This window comes from Pseudophryne corroboree, chromosome 1, assembly GCF_028390025.1.
Source record: "Pseudophryne corroboree isolate aPseCor3 chromosome 1, aPseCor3.hap2, whole genome shotgun sequence".
NCBI lineage: Eukaryota > Metazoa > Chordata > Amphibia > Anura > Myobatrachidae > Pseudophryne > Pseudophryne corroboree.
This window is the reverse complement of record NC_086444.1, coordinates 1,148,484,844-1,148,506,549: the sequence shown is the minus strand read 5'-3', so window position 1 is coordinate 1,148,506,549 and position 21,706 is coordinate 1,148,484,844.

Below are 21,706 nucleotides of genomic sequence, written 5' to 3'. Positions count from 1 at the left end.
CATTTTCTGGGAGTGGAGCAGCGAACGCAGACGTGTTCAGGCATTTGGAGGGCGGATGTCTAACGTCAATTCCGGGACCTTCATCACTGGATCCATCGCACAGGGTAAGTAACTGCAGGGCTAGTCTTGTTTCGCACATTTTTAGCATAGCAGGGATGTACAAGCGATCGCAGCCCTGCTATGCTAAAATACACTCCCCCATAGGCGGCGTCTAGTTGATTGCATGAGCAGCAAAAAGTAGCTACGTGCGATCAACTCGGAATGACCCCCATATACTACGGACAGTGGCCTCCACTCTGTGCGTTTTCAAGAATATACTACAGACTTTCCTATTTGGATTAAATGTTCATTCTGTCCAACATAGAGAAAATAAATTATTTCTGTTGAAATTCTTCCCCCCAAAAAAACTTTTTGGTACTAACCGTTCTGGTTTCCTGTTTTCTATTAAGAAAGACTATGAAGATGATACAATACTATGGGATCTATTAACATTATTTTTACTAAAATAATGTGAAAAAGGGTGTTTTGTTTTCACACCCTTTTCACATAAGTTTAGTATCACCTGAATGTATTAAAGGGCATTTGGAGAAGTTTTCATGAAAAACTGCTCCAAACCCTTTTTTGTAGTAACCTTACTAGTATACTTACTGTACAGTACTATATATATATTATATATATATAGTATTATACTATAGTACTAGTATACTCTAGTATGCTTATAATGGGAAATGCGATGTGGCCAAATTTACTAAAAATCAAAATGTGAAAAAATACCGCAGTGTGCCCTGTGATAATCTCGCCAGCTCAGGCTGACGAGTTCACAGGGCAGCACTGCGACAAGCACCCTTTTGCCCAGCTTTCTCTGCCCCTGGCAGAGAAAGCCGAATGGGACCTGGTTTCAGTGATCAGCTATGTGTGTCCGATGGACACACAAGCTGATCACAGTGTAAAAATAAAAAAAAATAAAGTTAAAAAATAAAAAAACATACTCCCCTGTCCAGGGAGGCGGTGTCCGCTGCTCCGGTGACTGCTGCTGGGTGCCGGGTCCCCCATATGCTGCAATGTGACCCCGGTGCAGTAAAGTGACGCTGCAAAACGTCAGCGCACTTTACAGCACCGGGGGACAAAGCGCAGGAGAAGGAACCGGTGCCCGGCAGCCTCCTGAAGCAGTGCAGACCAGCTCCCAGGACAGGTGAGTATATTATCCTGCTGGGGGGGGTCTGCAGCACGTGGGGGTAGCAGCGATGTCGGCGGGGGTGGCGCATTTGCAGCAGGACATCTGGGTATTTTTTACGAAAAATACCCCGATGATGCTGCGAAGTGTCATCGCAGGGACAGAGCTTGACCGCAAGCTCTGTCTCTGCATGCGATAATTGATACATACCTGCGATGTAATCAATTATGGTAGTGCGAGTTTAGCCGATTTTATCACCTGTCATCCGCATCCTGGATGCGGATGGTGATAAATAGGCCCCTATGTCATCCTAGCAGAAACTTCAACCTAGCTTCATGACCTTGGCAGCCCCCTCCATGGATTTTATTGCTGAACTGACCAATGCTAGAGAACCAAAAAAGCTATTTTACAGCTAGCAGGTCATTGTACTAAACGGTTCCCTTTATTCTAACAGGGACGTGCGGTGAGGCAAATGACTCAGGAGGCACTGGCTAACACCAGAGCCAAATTTACACGCAATATATGAGCTAGAGATGTGCACCGGAAATTTTTTGGGTTCTGTGTTTTGGTATTGGATTCGGTTACGCGGCCATGTTTTGGATTCGGATGCGTTTTGGCAAAACCTCCCTTAAAATTTTTTGTCGGATTCGGGTGTGTTTTGGGGGTGTGGTTCATCAAATCGACAGTGTCTAGGTCGACAATGTTTAGGTCGACCACTATAGGTCGACAGTCACTAGGTTGCCATGGATGGAAGGTCGACAGGGTTTCTAGGTCGACATGTGCTAGGTCGACAGGTCTAAAGGTCGACATGAGGATTTTTTTTTTGTGTGTTGTTTTCTTCGTAGAGTGACCGGGATCCCAAATTAGTGCACCGCGTCCCCTCGCATGGCTCGCTTCGCTCGCCATGCTTCGGGCATGGTGCCTTCGCTTCGCTCGGCACACTTTACCGTTCCAATCGTAGTCCACGTGGATCGTTAAGTATGAAAAAATTCAAAAAAAGAAAAAAATGTGAAAAACTCATGTCGACCTTTAGACCTGTCGACCTAGCACATGTCGACCTAGAAACCCTGTCGACCTTCCATCCATGTCGACCTAGTGACTGTCGACCTATAGTGGTCGACCTAAACATTGTCGACCTAGACACTGTCGATCTTCAGACCGGATCCCGTGTTTTGGATCCGGGTGTTTTGTTTTTTTTCAAAAACCTCTCAAAAACAGCTTAAATCATAGAATTTGAGGGTAATTTTGATCCTATAGTATTATTAACCTCAATAACCATAATTTAAACTCATTTCCAGTCTATTCTGAACACCTCACACCTCACAATATTATTTTTAGTCCTAATATTTGCAACGAGGTCGCTGGATGACTAAGCTAAGCGACCCAAGTGGCCGGCACAAACACCTGGCCCATCTAGGAGTGGCACTGCAGTGTCAGACAGGATGGCACTTAAAAAAAAATTGGCCCCAAACTAGAGATGAGCGGGTTCGGTTCCTCGGAATCCGAACCCGCCCGAACTTCAGGTTTTTTTACACGGGTCCGAGCGACTCGGATCTTCCCGCCTTGCTCGGTTAACCCGAGCGCGCATGAACGTCATCATCCCGCTGTCGGATTCTCGCGAGGCTCGGATTCTATCGCGAGACTCGGATTCTATATAAGGAGCCGCGCGTCGCCGCCATTTTCACACGTGCATTGAGATTGATAGGGAGAGGACGTGGCTGGCGTCCTCTCCGTTTAGAGTGACTAGAGTACGAGAGACACAAATTTTGGGGAGCATATAGGAGGAGTACTACTTCTTGCTGCTGATAGTGTGACCAGTGACCAGTGCCACCAGTTTAATTAATCCGTTCTCTGCCTGAAAAAAAACGATACACAGTGTGACACAGTCACACATACCATATCTGTGCTCAGCCCAGTGTGCTGCATCATATACTGTATATCATTATCTGACTGCTGAGTGCTCAGTGCTCACTGCTCACACAGCTTAATTCTTGTGGGGGAGACTGGGGAGCAGTTATAGCAGGAGTACATTTAAGTACAGTGCACACTTTTGCTGCCAGAGTGCCACTGCCAGTGTGACTGACCAGTGACCACTGACCACCAGTATTGTGATTGTCTGCTGACCACCAGTATATTGATTGTCTGCCTGAAAAAGTTAAACACTCGTCGTGTGGTGTTTTTATAAACGCATTCTTCTGACAGTGTCCAGCAGGTCCGTCATTACATAATATATACCTGTCCGGCTGCAGTACTAGTGTGATATATATATATATTTTAATTTTATCTCATTATCATCCAGTCTATATTAGCAGCAGACACAGTACGGTAGTCCACGGCTGTAGCTACCTCTGTGTCGGCAGTCGCTGGTCCATCCATAATTGTATACCACCTACCCGTGGTTTTTTTTTCTATCTTCTTGATACCAGTAGCTTACTTTAGGAGTCTGCAGTGCTGACAGACAGTGTCCAGCAGGTCCGTCATTACATAATATATACCTGTCCGGCTGCAGTACTAGTGTGATATATATATATATATATTAATTTTATCTCATTATCATCCAGTCTATATTAGCAGCAGACACAGTACGGTAGTCCACGGCTGTAGCTACCTCTGTGTCGGCAGTCGCTGGTCCATCCATAATTGTATACCACCTACCCGTGGTTTTTTTTTTTCTATCTTCTTGATACTAGTAGCTTACTTTAGGAGTCTGCAGTGCTGACAGACAGTGTCCAGCAGGTCCGTCATTACATAATATATACCTGTCCGGCTGCAGTACTAGTGTGATATATATATATATTTTAATTTTATCTCATTATCATCCAGTCTATATTAGCAGAAGACACAGTACGGTAGTCCACGGCTGTAGCTACCTGTGTCGGCAGTCGCTGGTACATCCATAATTGTATACCACCTACCCGTGGTTTTTTTTTCTATCTTCTTGATACTAGTAGCTTACTTTAGGAGTCTGCAGTGCTGACAGACAGTGTCCAGCAGGTCCGTCATTACATAATATATACCTGTCCGGCTGCAGTACTAGTGTGATATATATATATATATATATTTTAATTTTATCTCATTATCATCCAGTCTATATTAGCAGCAGACACAGTACGGTAGTCCACGGCTGTAGCTACCTCTGTGTCGGCAGTCGCTGGTCCATCCATAATTGTATACCACCTACCCGTGGTTTTTTTTTCTATCTTCTTGATACTAGTAGCTTACTTTAGGAGTCTGCAGTGCTGACAGACAGTGTCCAGCAGGTCCGTCATTACATAATATATACCTGTCCGGCTGCAGTACTAGTGTGATATATATATATATTTTAATTTTATCTCATTATCATCCAGTCTATATTAGCAGCAGACACAGTACGGTAGTCCACGGCTGTAGCTACCTCTGTGTCGGCAGTCGCTCGTCATCCATAAGTATACTAGTATCCATCCATCTCCATTGTTTACCTGAGGTGCCTTTTAGTTGTGCCTATTAAAATATGGAGAACAAAAATGTTGAGGTTCCAAAAATAGGGAAAGATCAAGATCCACTTCCACCTCGTGCTGAAGCTGCTGCCACTAGTCATGGCTGAGACGATGAAAAGCCAGCAACGTCGTCTGCCAAGGCCGATGCCCAATGTCATAGTACAGATCATGTAAAATCCAAAACACAAAATATCAGTAAAAAAAGGACTCAAAAATCTAAAATAAAATCGTCGGAGGAGAAGCGTAAACTTGCCAATATGCCATTTACCACACGGAGTGGCAAGGAACGGCTGAGGCCCTGGCCTATGTTCATGGCTAGTGGTTCAGCTTCACATGAGGATGGAAGCACTCAGCCTCTCGCTAGAAAAATGAAAAGACTCAAGCTGGCAAAAGCACAGCAAAGAACTGTGCGTTCTTCGAAATCACAAATCCACAAGGAGAGTCCAATTGTGTTGGTTGCGATGCCTGACCTTCCCAACACTGGACGTGAAGAGCATGCGCCTTCCACCATTTGCACGCCCCCTGCAAGTGCTGGAAGGAGCACCCGCAGTCTAGTTCCTGATAGTCAGATTGAAGATGTCAGTGTTGAAGTACACCAGGACGAGGAGGATATGGGTGTTGCTGGCGCTGGGGAGGAAATTGACAAGGAGGATTCTGATGGTGAGGTGGTTTGTTTAAGTCAGGCACCCGGGGAGACACCTGTTGTCCGTGGGAGGAATATGGCCATTGACATGCCTGGTCAAAATACCAAAAAAATCAGCTCTTCGGTGTGGAAGTATTTCAACAGAAATGCGGACAACATTTGTCAAGCCGTGTGTTGCCTTTGTCAAGCTGTAATAAGTAGGGGTAAGGACGTTAACCACCTCGGAACATCCTCCCTTATACGTCACCTGCAGCGCATTCATAATAAGTCAGTGACAAGTTCAAAAACTTTGGGCGACAGCGGAAGCAGTCCACTGACCAGTAAATCCCTTCCTCTTGTAACCAAGCTCACGCAAACCACCCCACCAACTCCCTCAGTGTCAATTTCCTCCTTCCCCAGGAATGCCAATAGTCCTGCAGGCCATGTCACTGGCAATTCTGACGAGTCCTCTCCTGCCTGGGATTCCTCCGATGCATCCTTGCGTGTAACGCCTACTGCTGCTGGCGCTGCTGTTGTTGCTGCTGGGAGTCGATGGTCATCCCAGAGGGGTAGTCGGAAGACCACTTGTACTACTTCCAGTAAGCAATTGACTGTCCAACAGTCCTTTGCGAGGAAGATGAAATATCACAGCAGTCATCCTGTTGCAAAGCGGATAACTGAGGCCTTGACAACTATGTTGGTGTTAGACGTGCGTCCGGTATCCGCCGTTAGTTCACAGGGAACTAGACAATTTCTTGAGGTAGTGTGCCCCCGTTACCAAATACCATCTAGGTTCCACTTCTCTAGGCAGGCGATACCGAGAATGTACACGGACGTCAGAAAAAGACTCACCAGTGTCCTAAAAAATGCAGTTGTACCCAATGTCCACTTAACCACGGACATGTGGACAAGTGGAGCAGGGCAGGGTCAGGACTATATGACTGTGACAGCCCACTGGGTAGATGTATGGACTCCCGCCGCAAGAACAGCAGCGGCGGCACCAGTAGCAGCATCTCGCAAACGCCAACTCTTTCCTAGGCAGGCTACGCTTTGTATCACCGGTTTCCAGAATACGCACACAGCTGAAAACCTCTTACGGCAACTGAGGAAGATCATTGCGGAATGGCTCACCCCAATTGGACTCTCCTGTGGATTTGTGACATCGGACAACGCCAGCAATATTGTGTGTGCATTAAATATGGGCAAATTCCAGCACGTCCCATGTTTTGCACATACCTTGAATTTGGTGGTGCAGAATTTTTAAAAAAACGAGAGGGGCGTGCAAGAGATGCTGTCGGTGGCCAGAAGAATTGCGGGACACTTTCGGCGTACAGGCACCACGTACAGAAGACTGGAGCACCACCAAAAACGCCTGAACCTGCCCTGCCATCATCTGAAGCAAGAAGTGGTAACGAGGTGGAATTCAACCCTATATATGCTTCAGAGGTTGGAGGAGCAGCAAAAGGCCATTCAAGCCTATACAATTGAGCACGATATAGGAGGTGGAATGCACCTGTCTCAAGCGCAGTGGAGAATGATTTCAACGTTGTGCAAGGTTCTGCTGCCCTTTGAACTTGCCACACGTGAAGTCAGTTCAGACACTGCCAGCCTGAGTCAGGTCATTCCCCTCATCAGGCTTTTGCAGAAGAAGCTGGAGACATTGAAGGAGGAGCTAACACGGAGCGATTCCGCTAGGCATGTGGGACTTGTGGATGGAGCCATTAATTCGCTTAACAAGGATTCACGGGTGGTCAATCTGTTGAAATCAGATCACTACATTTTGGCCACCGTGCTCGATCCTAGATTTAAAACCTACCGTGGATCTCTCTTTCCGGCAGACACAAGTCTGCTGGAGTTCAAAGACCTGCTGGTGAGAAAATTGTCAAGTCAAGCGGAACGCGACCTGTCAACATCTCCTCCTTCACATTCTCCCGCAACTGGGGGTGCGAGGAAAAGGCTCAGAATTCCGAGCCCACCCGCTGGCGGTGATGCAGGGCAGTCTGGAGCGACTGCTGATGCTGACATCTGGTCCGGACTGAAGGAACTGCCAACGATTACGGACATGTCGTCTATTGTCACTGCATATGATTCTCTCCCCATTGAAAGAATGGTGGAGGATTATATGAGTGACCGCATCCAAGTAGGCACGTCAGACAGTCCGTACTTATACTGGCAGGAAAAAGAGGCAATTTGAAGGCCCTTGCACAAACTGGCTTTATTCTACCTAAGTTGCCCTCCCACAAGTGTGTACTCCGAAAGAGTGTTTAGTGCCGCCGCTCACCTTGTCAGCAATCGGCGTACGAGGTTACTTCCAGAAAATGTGGAGAAGATGATGTTCATTAAAATGAATTATAATCAATTCCTCCGTGGAGACATTGACCAGCAGCAATTGCCTCCACAAAGTAGTACACAGGGAGCTGAGATGGTGGATTCCAGTGGGGACGAATTGATAATCTGTGAGGAGGGGGATGTACACGGTGATATATCGGAGGATGATGATGAGGTGGACATCTTGCCTCTGTAGAGCCAGTTTGTGCAAGGAGAGATTAATTGCTTCTTTTTTGGTGGGGGTCCAAACCAACCCGTCATTTCAGTCACAGTCGTGTGGCAGACCCTGTCACTGAAATGATGGGTTGGTTAAAGTGTGCATGTCCTGTTTATACAACATAAGGGTGGGTGGGAGGGCCCAAGGACAATTCCATCTTGCACCTCTTTTTTCTTTAATTTTTCTTTGCGTCATGTGCTGTTTGGGGAGTATTTTTTTGAAGGGCCATCCTGCGTGACACTGCAGTGCCACTCCTAGATGGGCCAGGTGTTTGTGTCGGCCACTAGGGTCGCTTAGCTTACTCACACAGTCAGCTACCTCATTGCGCCTCTTTTTTTCTTTGCGTCATGTGCTGTTTGGGGAGGGTTTTTTGGAAGGGCCATCCTGCGTGACACTGCAGTGCCACTCCTAGATGGGCCCGGTGTTTGTGTCGGCCACTAGGGTCGCTAATCTTACTCACACAGCTACCTCATTGCGCCTCTTTTTTTCTTTGCATCATGTGCTGTTTGGGGAGTGTTTTTTGGAAGGGCCATCCTGCGTGACACTGCAGTGACACTCCTAGATGGGCCAGGTGTTTGTGTCGGCCACTAGGGTCGCTTAGCTTACTCACACAGCTACCTCATTGCGCCTCTTTTTTTCTTTGCGTCATGTGCTGTTTGGGGAGTGTTTTTTGGAAGGGCCATCCTGCGTGACACTGCAGTGCCACTCCTAGATGGGCCAGGTGTTTGTGTCGGCCACTAGGGTCGCTTAGCTTACTCACACAGCTACCTCATTGCGCCTCTTTTTTTCTTTGCGTCATGTGCTGTTTGGGGAGTGTTTTTTTGAAGGGCCATCCTGCGTGACACTGCAGTGCCACTCCTAGATGGGCCAGGTGTTTGTGTCGGCCACTAGGGTCGCTTAGCTTACTCACACAGCTACCTCATTGCGCCTCTTTTTTTCTTTGCGTCATGTGCTGTTTGGGGAGTGTTTTTTTTGGAAGGGCCATCCTGCGTGACACTGCAGTGCCACTCCTAGATGGGCCAGGTGTTTGTGTCGGCCACTAGGGTCGCTTAGCTTACTCACACAGCTACCTCATTGCGCCTCTTTTTTTCTTTGCGTCATGTGCTGTTTGGGGAGTGTTTTTTGGAAGGGCCATCCTGCGTGACACTGCAGTGCCACTCCTAGATGGGCCAGGTGTTTGTGTCGGCCACTAGTCATCCAGCGACCTCGGTGCAAATTTTAGGACTAAAAATAATATTGTGAGGTGTGAGGTGTTCAGAATAGACTGAAAATGAGTGGAAATTATGTTTTTTGAGGTTAATAATACTTTGGGATCAAAATGACCCCCAAATTCTATGATTTAAGCTGTTTTTTAGTGTTTTTTGAAAAAAAACACCCGAATCCAAAACACACCCGAATCCGACAAAAAAAATTCGGTGAGGTTTTGCCAAAACGCGGTCGAACCCAAAACACGGCCGCGGAACAGAACCCAAAACCAAAACACAAAACCCGAAAAATTTCAAGTGCACATCTCTACCCCAAACATCACATGATGCAAAGATAATTAAATAAAAAAGAGGTGCAAGATGGAATTGTCCTTGGGCCCTCCCACCCACCCTTATGTTGTATAAACAGGACATGCACACTTTAACAAACCCATCATTTCAGCGACAGGGTCTGCCACATGACTGTGGCTGAAATGACTGGTTGGTTTGGGCCCCCACCAAAAAAGAAGCAATCAATCTCTCCTTGCACAAACTGGCTCTACAGAGGCAAGATGTCGACCTCATCATCATCCTCCGATTCCTCACCCCTTTCACTGTGTACATCCCCCTTCTCACACAGTATTAATTCGTCCCCACTGGAATCCACCATCACAGGTCCCTGTGTACTTTCTAGAGGCAATTGCTGGTAAATGTCTCCATGGAGGAATTGATTATAATTAATTTTGATGAACATCATCTTCTCCACATTTTGTGGAAGTAACCTCGTACGCCGATCGCTGACAAGGTGACCGGCTGCACTACACACTCTTTCGGAGTACACACTGGAGGGGGGGCAACTTAGGTAAAATAAAGCCAGTTTGTGCAAGGGCACAACATCTACCCAGTGGGCTGTCACAGTCATATAGTCCTGAGTCTGCCCTGCTCCACTTGTCCACATGTCCGTGGTTAAGTGGACATTGGGTACAACTGCATTTTTTAGGACACTGGTGACTCTTTTTCTGATGTCTGTGTACATTTTCGGTATCGCCTGCCTAGGGAAGTGGAACCTAGATGGGATTTGGTACCGGGGACACACTACCTCAAGAAATTCTCTAAATCCCTGTGAATTAACGGTGGATACCGGACACACGTCTAACACCAACACAGCTGCCAAGGCCTGAGTTATCCGCTTTGCAACAGGATGACTGCTGTGATATTTCATCTTCTTTGCAAAGGACTGTTGGACAGTCAATTGCTTACTGGAAGTAGTACAAGTGGTCTTCTGACTTCCCCTCTGGGATGACGATCGACTTCCAGCAGCAAAAACAGCAGCGTCAGCAGCAGTAGGCGTTACACTCAAGGATCCATCAGAGGAATCCCAGTCAGGAGAGGACTCGTCAGACTTGCCAGTGACATGGCCTGCAGGACTATTGCCGTTCCTGTCTAAGGAGGAAATTGACACTGAGGGAGTTGGTGGTGTGGTTTGCAGGAGCTTGGGTACAAGAGGAAGGGATTTAGTTGTCAGTGGACTGCTTCCGCTGTCACTCAAAGCTTTTGAACTTGTCAATGACTTCTGATGAATGCGCTCCAGGTGACGTATAAGGGAGGATGTTCCGAGGTGGTTAACGTCCTTACCCCTACTTATTACAGCTTGACAAAGGCAACACACGGCTTGAGACCTGTTGTCTGCATTTCTGTTAAAATAATTCCACACCGAAGAGGTGATTTTTTTTTTTGTAATTTGACCAGGCATGTCAATGGCCATATTCATCCCACGGACAACAGGTGTCTCCCCGGGTGCCTGACTTAAACAAACCACCTCACCATCAGAATCCTCCTTGTCAATTTCCTCCTCAGCGCCAGCAACACCCATATCCTCATCCTGGTGTACTTCAACAGTAACATCTTCAATTTGACTATCAGGAACTGGACTGTGGGTGCTCCTTCCAGCACTTGCAGGGGGCGGGCAAATGGTGGAAGGAGCCACCTCTTCCCATCCAGGTTTGGGAAGGTCAGGCATCGCAACCGCCGACACAATTAGACTCTCCTTGGGTATTTGTGATTTAGAAGAACACACAGTTCTTTGCTGTGATTTTGCCATCTTAACTCTTTTCAGTTTTCTAGCGGGAGGATGAGTGCTTCCATCCTCATGTGAAGCTGATCCACTAGCCATGAACATAGGCCAGGACCTCAGCCGTTCCTTGCCACTCCGTGTCGTAAATGGCATATTGGCAAGTTTACGCTTCTCCTCAGACGCATTTAATTTAGATTTTTGGGTCATTTTACTGAACTTTGGTTTTTTGGATTTTACATGCTCTCTACTATGACATTGGGCATCGGCCTTGGCAGACGACGTTGATGGCATTGAATCGTCTCTGCCATAACTAGTGGCAGAAGCTTCAGCACTAGGTGGAAGTGGATCTTGATCTTTCCTAATTCACCCTCCACATTTTTGTTCTCCATTTTTTAATGTGTGGAATTATATGCTAGTAATATTATTATATCAATAGCAATGGCCTACTGTACTGTACAACTATATACTGTTGGTCACCAAAATGCTGCACTGTACTATTATATATACTGCTCACAGCAATGCAGCACAGATATGGATACTTGCAGTGACACAGAGCTGCAAGATACAGTAATGGACTACTGTACTGTACAACTATATACTGTTGGTCACCAAAATGCTGCACTGTACTACTTTATATACTGCTCACAACAATGCAGCACAGATATGGATACCTGCAGTGACACGGAGCTGCAAGATACAGCAATGGACTACTGTACTGTACAACTATATACTGTTGGTCACCAAAATGCTGCACTATACTACTATATATACTGCTCACAACAATGCAGCACAGATATGGATACTTGCAGTGACACGGAGCTGCAAGATACAGCAATGGACTACTGTACTGTACTACTATATACTGTTGGTCACCAAAATGCTGCACTGTACTACTATATACACTGCTCACAACAATGCAGCACAGATATGGATACTTGAAGTGACACGGAGCTGCAAGATACAGCAATGGACTACTGTACTGTACTACAAAATGCTGCACTGTACTACTATATATTATATATATATATATATATATATATATATATATATAGTATATACTGGTCACACAACAATGCAGCAGATATTGACCACTGATGATCAGGATACTGTCTAGAACTGAGTCTGACGCAGAGCTGCAAGATACAGCAATGGCCTACTGTACTGTACTACTATAATTATATACTGGTGGTCCCCACAATGCAGCACACTGAGCACAGATATTTGCAGCACACTGAGCACAGATATGGAGCTCTTCAGGCAGAGAACGTAGATATTAGCAGCACACTGAGCACAGATATTTGCAGCACACTGATCACAGATATTTGCAGCACACTGAGCACAGATATTTGCAGCACACTGAGCACAGATACAGAGCTTTTCAGGGAGAGAACGTAGCCACGTCCTCTCCGTTCAATCTCCAATGCACAAGTGAAAATGGCGGTGACGCGCGGCTCTTTATATAGAATACGAATCTTGCGAGAATCCGACAGCAGGATGATGACGTTCGGCCTCATTCGGGTTAACCGAGCAAGGCGGGAAGATCCGAGGCTGCCTCGGACCCATGTAAAATAGGTGAAGTTCGGGGGGGTTCGATCTCGACTAACCGTACCCGCTCATCTCTAATATGAGCCAAAGGGTACATGTGGGCATTATACACAGGTGCAGCAGTATAAACTGCGGAAAAGATAGGCAGGGGAGGGAGGCACTGCTTCATCTGCCATAGACTTTTTACTCCAGAGTTTTGGCTATAAAAATGATTAGAATAATGCAAAGATGATATTTGAAACATATTCTTTGTATTTTTCAAATAGTCAAAACTGTATATGAAAAATACACATAATATGTGATGTATATGAAAAATACTGTATATGAAATATACAGTCAAAACTCTGGCACAAACATTAATATGACAGGAAAGGCTCTGCAGTGTGACAAGTAGGGGGAGAGAGTGACTGAGGCAGTGTGACAGGTAGGGAGAGAGAGGGGCTGGGTCAGTGTGACAGGTAGGGGGAGAGGGGCTGGGGCAGTATGACAGGTAGGGGGAGAGAGTGACTGAGGCAGTGTGACAGGTAGGGGGAGAGAGGGGCTGGGGCAGTATGACAGGTAGGGGGAGAGAGGGGCTGGGGCAGTATGACAGGTAGGGGGAGAGAGGGACTGGGGCAGTGTGACAGTGGAACGCAGTGTCATACTGGGGCATGTAGGGCCCACCGGGGGAATGCAATAGTAGGGGCCCATGTTTAGGGGTGTGGCCAGTCTGCTGAGGGGGGGTGGCCGGACACCTCATTGGTTTGACTAACCATTAGAGAGTGCAACGTCTGGGACCCTTCATAAATATATATATAGTAAATTCAGCTGCTGCATGCATGACAATGTACCAGATTAATAACAGATTAATAACAGCAATGCACTGTTGAAAATGCACCATAGTCCAGTATAAGGTAACATATGTATAATGTATAATTCAAGTGCACAGTCTAGAACCTGATCTTTAGAGTAGGAGGTGGGTCCCCAGGCAGTGGGGCCCACCGGTGGTTTTCCCTGTACCCCTGTGGGCCAGTCCAAGCCTGGTGGTACGGGGAGAGAGGGGCTGGGGCAGTGTGACAGGGGTACAGGGAGAGAGGGGCTGGGGCAGTGTGATGGGTAGGGAGAGAGAGGGACTGAGGCAGTGTGACAGGTTAGGGGGGGAGATAGGGGCTGGGGCAGTGTGACAGGGGTACAGGGAGAGAGGGGCTGGGGCAGTGTGATGGGTAGGGAGAGAGAGGGACTGAGGCAGTGTGACAGGTTAGGGGGGAGAGATAGGGGCTGGGGCAGTGTGACAGGGGTACAGGGAGAGAGGGGCTGGGGCAGTGTGACAGGTTAGGGGGGGAGATAGGGGCTGGGGCAGTGTGACAGGGGTACAGGGAGAGAGGGGCAGGGGCAGTGTGATGGGTAGGGAGAGAGAGGGACTGAGGCAGTGTGACAGGTTAGGGGGGGAGATAGGGGCTGGGGCAGTATGACAGGGGTACAGAGAGAGAGGGGCTGGGGCAGTGTGACAGGTTAGGGGGGGAGATAGGGGCTGGGGCAGTGTGACAGGGGTACAGGGAGAGAGGGGCTGGGGCAGTGTGATGGGTAGGGAGAGAGAGGGACTGAGGCAGTGTGACAGGTTAGGGGGGGGGAGATAGGGGCTGGGGCAGTGTGACATGGGTACAGGGAGAGAGGGGCTGGGGCAGTGTGACAGCGATACGGGGAGAGAGGGGCTGGCGTAGTGTGACACAAAGTATAGGGACTGGTGTGCTATACCAGATGATAATGATGGCTTTCAGAGATGAGGGGAGGGGAGAGGGAGGAGTGGCCGTGGCCTGACAGACTATGCCGCACAATGCTGACCCACACTTGCGGTTTTGCACCTGTGGCCAGCCCAGTCCAGCGCTCACCTCAGGATAGTGAAGAAACTCAAAATAAACTACAGCTCCCAGCAGCCCTTGTTGCCTCAAGCTTCTGGCAGCAAGGGCTGCTGTGAGCTGTAGTTTATTTTGAGTTTCTTCACTATACTGCATCTCCGGTGTGCTCTGGACACCAGCACCAGTGAAGTTGTTCCTGCCCAGATTTAGCCCTATCGGTGGGCCTCCTGAGACCTGCCAGGTCCTAAACGGCTTCTTTGGTGGTAAATTCACTACCGGGTGAATGTATGGACAACCTACATAGAGGACAATCTCTCAGGTTTGCCACAGCACCACTGATTACAGCCGACATACATGCAACTGAATAAGCACCTACACATCACAGAATCTCACAGCTAATTGAATCTCCACCTTTCACCACTAAGCAGGGCCATCTTAACATATAGGCATGCTGGGCAGCCTCACAATTCTAGGGGCATTCGAGCAGGGGCCAGCTGGGTCGGGGGATGGTGAACTCCAGACTGGTGCCTCCGGAACTTTTTGTAAGGCAGGTAGAGAATCAGGGCAGGGAGGCAGTATTCTCTACCTGCCTCCCAGCCTGCAGTCAGACAGTGAATGGGTGTCAGCATGCTAATTGGTGGATGGCTGGAGTTATACACCAATTACAGTGCTGACAGCCATTCACTGTATGGAAGCATGTTGAGAGACGATGTGGGACTGCAGGAGGGTGTAAGTTTATATATATTATTTTATAATTTATTCCTGTGAATGGTTGGGTAGGGGCTGCTTTGCCTAGGCCTACAATGCTGATAAGACGGCCTTGCCGCACACGACCATGACCACATTGTATAAAACCTTGCAGAGTATATCTATTAGCCTCACATACACTGTCCAATAGCGGACACTTGTAGACATCTTTCCTCCACAGTTGCCAACTTGTTAGATAGAAATTATTTCAATCTGATTTTTATTGGGAATAGTGCCCGCTCTCACTGTACCCGTAACAGCGTACCCTGCATAAGTTCTAGACTCACAACAGGTCACTTAAGGCCCATATAGACGGGCCGATGCAGAAGAGATGTGTGCTGAGCGAACCGCTCAGCACACATCTCTCCCGCCGCTCAGCACAGCGTGATCTGTGCTGAGCGTGCGGGGGGAGACGGAGGTGCCGCTCATTTCACCCAGCGGGTGAAGTGAGCGACCCGCTAGATTGGCCTGCATGCAGGCCAATCTAGCAGCAGCGAAAGCGATGCGCGGGACTGCGCATCGCTATCGCTGTAGGGGGTACTCACGGAGCGATCAGGCTGAAATTCTAAGCAATCTAGTCAGATTGCTTAGAATATCGCTCCGTGAGTACCCCCCTTTACGAATCAGAGCGATATCTGTTGCATTTCCATTTTATTAGTCTGACTGAAACTACAAAGACTATAGAGGAGATAACACTATCAATGGCTGATAATGGATACATTTATGGCTTTGCAGTCTTGTGAAATAGTACTAGCTATTGAGATGAAAGAAAGGGTAATGTTATAGAGATAATGGCCAGGTAAGCACAGCTGATTATGCCAATAACACAGTGCATTTATAGACTTGTACACGAATGTTAAAGCACATAAACAATCTATGCTACGTTTAAACATAAATGGGAATTGTGCAGGCGTCTGATGATAGCATCCACTTTACAAAATATACATGTAGAATTGTATAGGTATGACTTAATAATATTTACATTTGTTTAAATAGTCTTCCAGGTGAGAATATGATGCAGATCATCAAGACTGACTTCATGATCCCTGATCTTATGCAGCAGACTTGGACAACCTGTAGTGTTATGAGGAATTAGACAGCGGTTATACAAGTGATATAATAAATAAATAAGACTCACCTCTAGGGGGTCATTCCGAGTTGATCGTAGCTGTGCTAAATTTAGCACAGCTACGATCATGTTCCCAGACATGCGGGGGGATGCCCATCACAGGGCTAGTCCGCCCCGCATGTCTGTCCCCCCCCCCCCCCCCGCACAAGTACAAAAGCATCGCAGAGCAGCGATGCTTTTGTAATTGTGGAGTAACTCCCGGCCAGCGCAGCTCCTGCGACTGGCCGGGAGTTGATCGTCGCTGCCCCAGGTCGCAGCAGCTGCGTGTGATGTCCCCTGCACGGTCCAGCCACGCCTGCATTGGCCGGACCGCGCCCCCATAACGGCGGCCAAACGCTGCTATGACGCCCCCTCCCACCCAGCGACCGCCTCTGCCTGTCAATCAGGCAGAAGCAATCGCAAGGGAACGTCGGCCTTCGGCCGTCCGGCATGTGCTGGCGCACTGCGGCGCATGCGCAGTTCAGACCCGAACGCTGCGATAAACTGCAGCGAGCGATCGGGTCGGAATGACCCCCCTAGTCTCCAAACCTTTAAACGTTCCCTGAAAACTCACCTCTTCAGACAAAACTATCACATTACAGACCCACACACATAACCTTAAATGCTTCCCTATATAATGACATCCTCTCTGTACAGTACACACAACCTCACATATTACCAGTTATTTATATAGCGCACACATATTCCGCAGCACTTTACAGAGAATATTTGGCCATTCACATCAGTCCCTGCCCCAGTGGAGCTTACAATCTACAGTATATTCCCTATCACATGTACACACAGACACATTCACACTAGGGTTAGTGGCTCAGTACATGGACGTAACCAGAACTTTGTGGGGCCCATATCAACATTTTCAAGGGGCCCCAGTCCCAATGCTTCTAAAGACACCTCTCTCTGCAGTAGATGTCAATTTTGTGCCCCATAATAGTGCGCTAGTTCATTCTCGGAACCACAGTCGTGCCCTAGTTCAACTGTCACATTGTAGGGCTGCCATTACACATTATGCAACACAGTGCCCCCAATTCATATTATGAGATACAGAGTCCCCAGTTCATATTATGCCACACTATAGTCCTATGTTAGATATTGTGCTAAATTACAGTGCCCCAGTTCAGGGGCGTAACTAAAATTATGTGAGCCCCATAGCAAAATTTTGAAGGGGCCCCCAATGATTATAGAAGGACATCCCTCTCCGCAGCGCTCCACAATAGCTTTGTATAATATTGCTTATATTGTTTCCCTACACATTTATTGAAATCTTGTGACATAAGCAGCCAGGCTGCCTTCTCTCCAGAGCCTGGGATGAGCAACACACAAGGGCTGAATTAGTTGCAGTAGCTAACAACCATAAACTCTAATATAGGGGTAGTCAACATTTCATTATCAGTGTGCCAGTTCAAATCCATCTCCACCTCAGACTCCTCCACATGCTATGCATATGCCACCAGACTCCCACACATGCCCCTTCTATGCCATCAGAACCCTTCAGATGCCCCTTATATGCCATTAGACCCCTCCACATGCTCCATAGATGCACAGAATCATGCCACTATCACTAAATCCTATGGTGCAATGCCACCTTTGGATCATTAAGGATGTGTGGACACATCAGTCTCACTTTTATTGCTAAACCATTCCTCACATTCACTGCAGGGGCATGATGTGCTTTATAAGTGAGATCCCTTTCTCTAGCCTTTGCTGTACTCATACTTGCTGAGTCTCTGAGGATGTTTCAGTTATTTCTGACAGTCACTCCAATTGCAGAATCAGGGGCAGCTCACACTTTCCACCTAGGGAGTCTCTTCCTCCTAGGATAGGATGCCTATTGTTGTAGTCACAAATGACTAACTTGCAGAGAGAGGGTATAATGTGGCATGGGAGAGGGAGGGAGGGAGGGAGGGAGAGAGAGAGAGAGAGAGAGAGAGAGAGAGAGAGAGAATAAATAAATGAACCTGGTTTAATGGTATAATCTGCTGAGCTGCTGTCCACCCCTCATGTGTCTTCAGGTTAGTAAGGATATAGGAAGGACTTGTTAAAGGGCCACTGTCACAGAAACAATGGCATAACTCCACTTTAAATGTTTTTTACACCACTAACAATTGCATTCCTATATCCGCTGGCAGGTTTGAATCAATCTGTGTTTACTGATATATTTATAATTGTGTTGGTAATTACATGCTATGGGTAGTGGGAACAATGGGCAGCAAAACAAGAATGCTATAAAAGCTGTACTATTCACAAAGGGACGCTGAACACTATTCAGCAGAAATGATCTCCCATAGAAACCTGTTTGTAGTATAGTGGTGTGAGGTTAGTGGGGGTCATTCTGACCCAATTACACACTGCGCTTCTTCGCAGCCGTACAATCGGGTCGGAACAGTGCATGCGCTGCGGCCGCATTGCGCAGGCGTGTCTTTGCTCGCCGGGCAGTGACTCCGCCAATGAAGAAAGCGATCGCAGCGGCGACCGCAAGAAGATTGACAGGAGGAAGGCGGATCCGGGCATCAACTAACCGTTTTTGAGGGCATGGAGATCCAAACGCAGGTGCGTCGAGGCGTTTGGAGGGCGGATGTCTGGCGTCAATTCCTGGACCTGCCACGCTGAAGTGATCACACAGGATAAGTATGTCTGGCCCTTGTCTACTTTTGCACAAAACTTTTTTTTGCATAGCACAGCTGCACAAGCGAACGCAGCCTTGCTATGCAAAAATACACTCCCCCCATAGGCAGCGTCTACCTGATCGCATGGGCAGCAAAAAGTTGCTGCGTGCAATCAGGTCAGAATGACCCCCAGTGTTCATTATATAACCTTGGAGAGATCAATACTTATCTTACCACATATTCTTGAATACTCTGCCTCAAATATAATATTTTTACCTATAATGTGAATTATCATAATTATGAGTTTGGGTAAATGTGCAACTATTTACATCTCAAGGCAATTTTAGGTGTTTAAAGATTTTTGGAATATGTGGAGTTTTATTGGAATCACTGTGTAAGTGTGTGGCTCCCAAAGATGCTTTAGGATTTTTCCTAGTAGGAATATTCCTGCAAATATATCCGTTTTCTCGCAAAATTACACTTGTGTATCTATGATTTCTCAAGATGGTAACTGACTGAAAACTGTTGTAGTCACACAAGCTACCACAACCATTTTGGAATTTCATTGTATATTTTTGCGAGTGGAGACCACTATTATATATAAAAATCTCAATATTATTAATAACCTTCTAACGAAGCCAGGGCTTTTGTCAATAAGTGTCATACTGTATATGTCTTTTTTCAATGTATTATAATAAAGGATTTTACATTAGTACATAAGTGGTGACCCCACCCTAGGAGTTTCTTTTCCCCTTTTGTGTTTTGGCCTCTCACTATAGCAGGCATGGCGGCCTAGACATCGTGTGGCCCCTGGTGCTTGACCCATGAGTACACATTTCCTTATCTAACAAACATTTATTTTGAAATATCGCTTGCTAGGAACAATGGGGGTCATTCCGAGTTGTTCGCTCGCAAGCTGCTTTTAGCAGCTTTGCACACGCTAAGCCGCCGCCTACTGGGAGTGAATCTTAGCTTATCAAAATTGCGAACGAAAGAATCGCAATATTGTGAAAAGACTTCTCTGTGCAGTTTCTGAGTAGCTCGAGACTTACTCTGCCAGTGCGATCAGTTCAGTGCTTGTCGTTCCTGGTTTGACGTCACAAACACACCCAGCGTTCGCCCAGACACTAGAGATGAGCGCCTGAAATTTTTCGGGTTTTGTGTTTTGGTTTTGGGTTCGGTTCCGCGGCCGTGTTTTGGGTTCGAACGCGTTTTGGCAAAACCTCACCGAATTTTTTTTGTCGGATTCGGGTGTGTTTTGGATTCGGGTGTTTTTTTCCAAAAACACTAAAAAACAGCTTAAATCATAGAATTTGGGGGTCATTTTGATCCCAAAGTATTATTAACCTCAAAAACCATAATTTACACTCATTTTCAGTCTATTCTGAATACCTCACACCTCACAATATTATTTTTAGTCCTAAAATTTGCACCGAGGTCGCTGTGTGAGTAAGATAAGCGACCCTAGTGGCCGACACAAACACCGGGCCCATCTAGGAGTGGCACTGCAGTGTCACGCAGGATGTCCCTTCCAAAAAACCCTCCCCAAACAGCACATGACGCAAAGAAAAAAAGAGGCGCAATGAGGTAGCTGTGTGAGTAAGATTAGCGACCCTAGTGGCCGACACAAACACCGGGCCCATCTAGGAGTGGCACTGCAGTGTCACGCAGGATGGCCCTTCCAAAAAACCCTCCCCAAACAGCACATGACGCAAAGAAAAAAAGAGGCGCAATGAGGTAGCTGTGTGAGTAAGATTAGCGACCCTAGTGGCCGACACAAACACCGGGCCCATCTAGGAGTGGCACTGCAGTGTCACGCAGGATGGCCCTTCCAAAAAACCCTCCCCAAACAGCACATGACGCAAAGAAAAAAAGAGGCGCAATGAGGTAGCTGACTGTGTGAGTAAGATTAGCGACCCTAGTGGCCGACACAAACACCGGGCCCATCTAGGAGTGGCACTGCAGTGTCACGCAGGATGTCCCTTCCAAAAAACCCTCCCCAAACAGCACATGACGCAAAGAAAAAAAGAGGCGCAATGAGGTAGCTGTGTGAGTAAGATTAGCGACCCTAGTGGCCGACACAAACACCGGGCCCATCTAGGAGTGGCACTGCAGTGTCATGCAGGATGTCCCTTCCAAAAAACCCTCCCCAAACAGCACATGACGCAAAGAAAAAAAGAGGCGCAATGAGGTAGCTGACTGTGTGAGTAAGATTAGCGACCCTAGTGGCCGACACAAACACCGGGCCCATCTAGGAGTGGCACTGCAGTGTCACGCAGGATGTCCCTTCCAAAAAACCCTCCCCAAACAGCACATGACGCAAAGAAAAAAAGAGGCGCAATGAGGTAGCTGACTGTGTGAGTAAGATTAGCGACCCTAGTGGCCGACACAAACACCGGGCCCATCTAGGAGTGGCACTGCAGTGTCACGCAGGATGTCCCTTCCAAAAAACCCTCCCCAATCAGCACATGATGCAAAGAAAAAGAAAAGAAAAAAGAGGTGCAAGATGGAATTGTCCTTGGGCCCTCCCACCCACCCTTATGTTGTATAAACAAAACAGGACATGCACACTTTAACCAACCCATCATTTCAGTGACAGGGTCTGCCACACGACTGTGACTGATATGACGGGTTGGTTTGGACCCCCCCCAAAAAAGAAGCAATTAATCTCTCCTTGCACAAACTGGCTCTACAGAGGCAAGATGTCCACCTCATCTTCACCCTCCGATATATCACCGTGTACATCCCCCTCCTCACAGATTATCAATTCGT